At 43.1% G+C, this 6,797-nt stretch overlaps 1 pseudogene; it reads right to left on the bottom strand.

The window, feature by feature from the left end:
- Positions 1-3,524, bottom strand: part of LOC123038756 (UDP-glucose flavonoid 3-O-glucosyltransferase 7-like) — a 7,849-nt pseudogene extending 4,325 nt beyond the window's left edge.
- Between the last annotated feature and the right edge of the window lie 3,273 nt (positions 3,525-6,797).

Raw genomic sequence — 6,797 nt, 5'->3', positions numbered from 1 at the left:
ACAAGGGCTAGTTGGATGAGAGGTACGTTCTAGTCCCTTCATCCCTAAATAAGTGTACATCTAGCTTTTATTCTAAGTTAAAATTTCAAAATTTTGACCAGTTTTATAGAAAAGAATAGTATCATACTCCCTCCATTTCATAATGTAATGCATATTGACTTTTTTTAAACTCAAACCTCACAAACTTTGATCAAATCCGTCGAGAAAAATATCTACATCTAGAATGCAAAACATATATCATTAGATTCATCATAAGATGTACTTTCATATTTTATATAGTTAATACTATATAAAAATAGTTTTCTCTATAAACTCGGTCAAAATTTGCAAAACTTGAATTTTCAAAAAACCTACACGCACTACATTATGGAACGGAGGGAGTGTATAGCATCAAATTGGTATATCATGAAAGTACATTTCGAAACGGATCAAGTGATACTATTTTAGTGGCATAAATACTGCTACTTTTGCCTATAAGATTGGTCAAATTTTGAAACTTCAGATTAAGACAAAACCTAGATATATACTTATTCTTGGATGGAAGGAGTAACTAACAAGCAAATTGTTGATGACCGCTTTTAATTTGCACGAGGAGAAGGGATTCCCACCACGTTCGATGATAGTGATCGATGCGGTAGGAGGCGTGGTCTGGCGAACTACTACTACTACTACTACTACTACGTACGGCAGTGAAGGTTGTATGACCCTTTAGTACGTAGACTAGATCATGAATGGCGCGCGTTGCCGCGCCCGTCTATTTAGAATTTGGTATGAAATAGGTTTGCAATGTTTTTATAAAAAAAAACATGTAGTTTGTTTTATTTTTAAATAATTGTTGTGCTGGTATGGGCCACATAATAGAATTTCCTTATTTGAGGCCCATTGTGAGCCCCTTGTCGTCTTAACTCTGGTTTTCTTTTTCTGTGTTAGCTTGGTGATTAAAACCTTTTTAAAGATGGCTTTTTTGGACTTTTCAGGGAGGCATCTTCAAGTCTTAAGCCTTAAGTATGACAGGAACAGCTGTATGTTTTTTGGACTTCGTTATAAATTCATTGACCCTTCTGTTTCTAAATAGTGGAATTAAGTAGTGGTACGTTAGTACCTTACCTCCTCTCTATTTATAATATCCTTTGGTCTTTCTTGCTTGTTGTAGTCAGTGGTTACATTCTCCATTGAAACTTCTTGTATTAAGTGATCTCGGTCATAGGTACGATTATATATTTTAAATTTGCTATAAATTTTCTCCCTTGAATTCTGTAATCTTTTGGAAGTAGATAATTATTGTGAATTTTGTTGCATATTGTCTATTGTAGGTGTGCTTTGTTGGTTAAAAGTTACCGTAATGAAGTGTAAGTTGCTCCGTTGGCATTCAGGGCTATGTTTCCGTTGGACCAAATTTCGTTTGAGTTTTTTTATATACAAAATTACAGAGTAAGGTGGACAGTTGGGGAGAGGAGAGGAACGTTGGTTTTAAGTGCATAAATTCCAGCACTGAATGGGTAGTAAAACTGTAGGTGAAACGCATCATTATTATGGAATCATTCCTATTCGTTACATATACTTCATGGCAATAATTATCCTTTATCTTTATAAATGGTAGGCCATTATCATCTTTGCGCATCCATCACAGATTCACATTACACTCAGTAGAAAGAGGTTACGACAATGCAATGCTGCATAGATGGTGTACCTCTTTCTCAAATTGAGGTCATGCGGCCTCGGACTAACACTTGATGGAAATGGAGGTCATGCGGCCTGGCACTAACACTTGATGCAAATGGAAAGAAATATTGTTCACTTAAAAAATGAAATAAATGTATACATGTTCAAATTTCTGCAAATATATGAGCACGTCAACCAGAACATGTGTGATGATTGGACGAAACTTCACAAGAAATGCCATTTGCCAAAAAAAAGGACCATTGTCCCTCTAGAAAGTACACCCATTAATTATGGAGTGCATAACAGGGCTTCAGATAAGCAAAGTCAAGTTGGAAACTCAATTGTACAACTAATTCAGATGGAAATTTTAAATTCAACTAAGCAAAATGTTTCCGTAACATGCCCGGCAAAGTAGAAGTTGCTCCACAACATTATCTCTAGATATGTGATTCATCCTTTACTGAACAAATACAAAACTGACCAAGAAAAAGCCATAAAATACTCAACATCAGTTTTAACAACAGGAAAAAGGAAAAAGGGAACTCCAGAGAGTTGAGGCTAACTGACCTGACAAGTAGTATCTTCTTTTGTTCCTCAACTGTTATTTCAAATGACTCCGGATTTTCAGTTCCATTCCATAGATGACCTGGATTAGATCAAGATTAGCCAGAACATATAGATATAGGGAGCGCTTTGTCAGACTCTGCCAGAACACTTCGGGTAGGTACCACGAGCCGGAAATCTGCAAGATCCTCACCCTTGGCCTCAGTGACAGTGGCTGGTGGGATACGGGGAGCGCTTCGTTAAAGATGGTGCCCAACAGCGACGGCGTCGCTGTAATCAATGGGGTCGCCTACTTTCTGGCCCTTTATGCCAGTGCCAAGTTCAAGGAGGTGCAAGCACGCGACATACTGGTGTTCAACCTCAGCAGCGAGGACTGGCGGCCTCTGACAGCTTCCCTCCGAGGCCCAGTAACCTGCCACTGTATCAGCTTGGCCAAGTTGGAGGGCCATCTGGTCGCATGTCACGCCAATCGCCTCACCTCCTCCATTGAGCTATGGTTCCCTGCTTGTTCCATTCCTGGCAACATGACAACGGCATTAGTATATACGCATGACAAGATGATTCAGAGGCATGAGACAGAACAAAGAGATATGGAGCTCCAGTACCGTTTTCAGTTATGACAATCGCTGGGTTTCCATACTTCTGACTGATGTAGTGCACACATCAGTACATTACCCTCAGGACGATATAAAGCCATTTAGATTTCGCCTGTAAGAATTCACGAACCGAAAAGGATTTATCATGTTAATTTTGAACTTATGCTCGGAGAAAGTAAAGTTGAGAAAGGTTTCAGCTAAGAGGTTCATACCCTTGGTCCAATCGGTTTGCCATTTCGCTCAACTGCAAAGTTTTGGCTATAAATTAAGGATGGAGCGCAATATAAATATTGATGTAAAACCTGCAGCTTAAGACAGGAAACTCACATAACCCGCTGCATCAATTTCTGCCCCTTTGCTAAGTTAGTTCTGTATTGATTGACTCCGATATAGTCTGGTGAGCCCTTGACCACTTTAGCTTGATCAGGAGTACTGTCCGTCTATTAGTGGATCAACAAACATGTATCCAATGCAACCGTCAAAGCACATCCACTAATAGATCATCCGTGAGTATTAATTAATAGGGGAGTGCTTCGGTACAACCCCCCCCCCCCTAAAACGCATAGTGGATAGTATGGTAATTTCACATTAGGTATAGGAATACCCACCCGACGCCGTACGTCCGCGCGCGACGGCATACGCCCGCCCGCGTATGCCGCACCCGTCGCTGTACGTACGCCCGCCCGCGTATGCCGCACCCATCGCTGTACGCACGCCCGCCCGCGTACCCGCACCCGTCGCCGTACGTCGCCGTCGTACGCCCGCACGTCTCGACTTTGGCGTCGACACTTGTTCGAGGAAAAAAAAACCTGAACCCTAACGCATCCACGCCGTCTCCACGTCGGCCCCCGTCTGCGTTAACTCGCCGCCGCCCGGGTCGCCGCCCAAAGAGGCCGCCGCGCGTGCCCCGGCGCCGTTACCACTACCGCCGCGCCTGCCCAGGCTCCGTTGCCGCTGCCGCCGCGTTCCATTCCCGTCGCCCAGATGGCCGCCCACCCACGATCTACGTCGCCGCCTTCCTCCGCGCAGTACGCCTGCTACGACCAGCCGTCGTCCTCACGCCGTCGACACCTGCCTCCGCCGGCCAGCAACGTCAGGCCGTCATTGCAAGAAATGGATCCGGCTGAAATCCTGGCCGCCGTGCAAGAGGTTGGTTAGAGACAACATTGTGCTTGATGAAATAATTGTTTTAGGGATGATGTTACACGGTGTTTGATTGATCGTATAATTTTTTTAAACTATGTATAGTTAGAGGAGGAGGGCGATTATGATGGCAATGATTACGACGAGTACAACGAAACCTCGTCACTGAATATGAATGAACCTGCTGAGGAGAACTACATGAGTTTGGATGAATCTTATAGTGGCAATGTAAGTGTGATCAAGATTGATAAAAACAATAAATATGGTAGACCGCACGGAAATTTTCATAATTTTTTGCATCATGCAGCGACATGGCGATGATGATGATGATATGGATATAGATGATTCATTTGCCCAAAGTGCACTCCGGGTATGTCATAAATAAAATTAGAGAAGAAATGACATAATAACCATATTAGCGCTTACATGTTTCTTTTGCAACGCGCGCAGATGAACGAGGACGGGGACTTCCTGAGGAATATTGTGGACGATGAAAGTGACAAATCGCACAATGATCCATCTCATGATGACAGCTCCAGCAAAGTAAGTTTTCAAACTTACAGAACTACATTATTACATATTAAAATAATAACTGACTGACATAAATGGTTTAATGCATTAATTTACAGGGAGATGTAGATGGTACAAGTGGGAACGATGAGTATGTTGGTGATGATCTGTTTAATTTTGACATCGGATTTGATGAATATCAGCAAGAATCATTGGACATGCATTGGAAGGTCATGAGGAAGACGTTCAAGTCACTAGGAGAGGCTCACATTTTCTATAACCAGTATGCTTACGAGCGTGGTTTCAGCGTAAGAAAGGACTCACTGAAATATTCGAAAGGTCCTGAGGGAACTAAGCGCTTGAGAAAGTATCGGTGTGCGAGAGCTGGGAAACGACTGGCAAAACTTCGTACAATGGAAGGCAGGACCCGCAGACTGAGAGGGGAGACTCGTTGCTTCTGCGATGCGCATATAACTTTGAAACTTGATAAAGAGCGTGACGTTTGGTATGTCAGCAGTTTCAATGATGATCACAGTCACGTTCTAGCTAGACCGGATGAAGTCACGTTTCTTCGGTCTCATAATCAGATAAAAGAATATCAGAAAGCTGAGATCTTAACCATGGCAGGTGCTGGAATCAGGAAACATATGATTTATGATAATCTCGTCAGTAGGTATGGGTCATATGCAAAGGCTGGTTTTGGGAGGAAGAAGCTTTATAACATGTGTTATAGAGAAAAAATGAAGTTGCTTGCACAAGGTGATGCAGACACTGCCATTGGGATCATGTTGACCAGAAAAGAGAGAGATCCAGATTTCTTCTTTGAGCACACCGTCGATGAGGAAGGAAGGCTGAAAAACATATTCTGGTATGCTTCTCAATCACGTCGAGACTATGTTGACTACGGTGATGTGACTGTCTTCGACAACACATACAGGATGAATAGGTATGGCATGCCATTTATACCTTTTGTCGGTCTGAACAACCACCGTTGCACCACGGTATTCGGTTGTGCTCTTGTGTCTGATGAGACGGAGGATAGATATGTCTGGCTGCTTCAGATATTTTTGAGGGCTCATTGTCAGAAGAGGCCCAGGTCAGTAATTACTGATGGAGATGCAGCTATGATTAAGGCCATAAGAAAGGTACTTTCGGAGGTTTGGCATCGTCTTTGCTCGTGGCATATTGAGAAGAACATGCAGAAACACCTTCATCATAAGTCTCTAAAGGAGTTCAGGTCTCTACTTTATTATGCCACTTCAAAGAAGGTATTTGAGGAGAGATGGGCAGCGTTTTGCGCCAAATGGCAGTCGGAGAAAACAAAAACATGGTTACGTCGGATGTACAAGAAGAAAAGGCTTTGGGCTGCATCATATTTGTCAGGTGGGTTTTTCTTAGGCATGCGAAGTAACCAGTGAAGTGAGAGTCTGAATTCATGCCTTCACTTGCATCTAGACTCCGGTATGACTATTGTTGATATGATTGTGCACTATGAGAACTGCATAGTTCGTCTTGGTGAGAACGAGGCGCATGACGATTACACAAACTCACAGACAATTCCAGTACCAGTATTGGACGAGTGTAAAGATATTGAGAAATCAGCTGCCCGTGAGTTCACTGCGGCAAACTTTTATATCTTGCAGGAAGATATGAAGAAGGCACGGGAGCTTGAGGTCCTTGAGAGACTGAGAGGAGCAGACACTCACAGATTCATACTGACATGGAAGGAAAATAGGGATATCAGATTCACTATGGAGCACACCCCAGGTAACTCCGAAGAAACTATGAGGTGCAGTTGTAGAAGCATGTATCGCAAAGGACTTCCTTGCAAACATATTCTTCATGTTCTGATTCAGCTACGCTTACGTGAGATACCTAAGTGTTTAGTGCTGCGGAGGTTGAGCCAAGTTGCAAGGGGTGGACTTCCCGTGAAGCGCACTAGCGATCTGTTTGCGTGGGGATGGGCAGGTGCAGGCGACAGAGCTAGGTACAGTGAGTTGACCATCTTATCTGCTGAAGCAACTCATAAAGCATGTCATAAACCATTTTTATTCGACAAGTTGAAGGCGGCTCTGAGGGACATAATAGATAATGATTACACTGAGGAGGATGAGCCTGGTGCGGGGGTACAGTTTGTGAACGACGATGCATTTGGGCCTAATCAAGATCATGGTCTTGTTCGTGATCCCGCTAAAGTTAACACCAAAGGCGCACCAAAACAGAATGTTAAAGGCCGCGGTAAGTATGGTCCTGATTTCACTAAAAACGGGCGACCTAAAGCTTTTGATGAGAAAAGCAAACGTCAATGTGGACAGTGCGGTC

This window comes from Triticum aestivum, chromosome 2B, assembly GCF_018294505.1.
Source record: "Triticum aestivum cultivar Chinese Spring chromosome 2B, IWGSC CS RefSeq v2.1, whole genome shotgun sequence".
Classification (NCBI taxonomy): domain Eukaryota; kingdom Viridiplantae; phylum Streptophyta; class Magnoliopsida; order Poales; family Poaceae; genus Triticum; species Triticum aestivum.
Note: the sequence above shows the minus strand (reverse complement) of the source record. Positions and strands in the feature narration are given on the sequence as shown.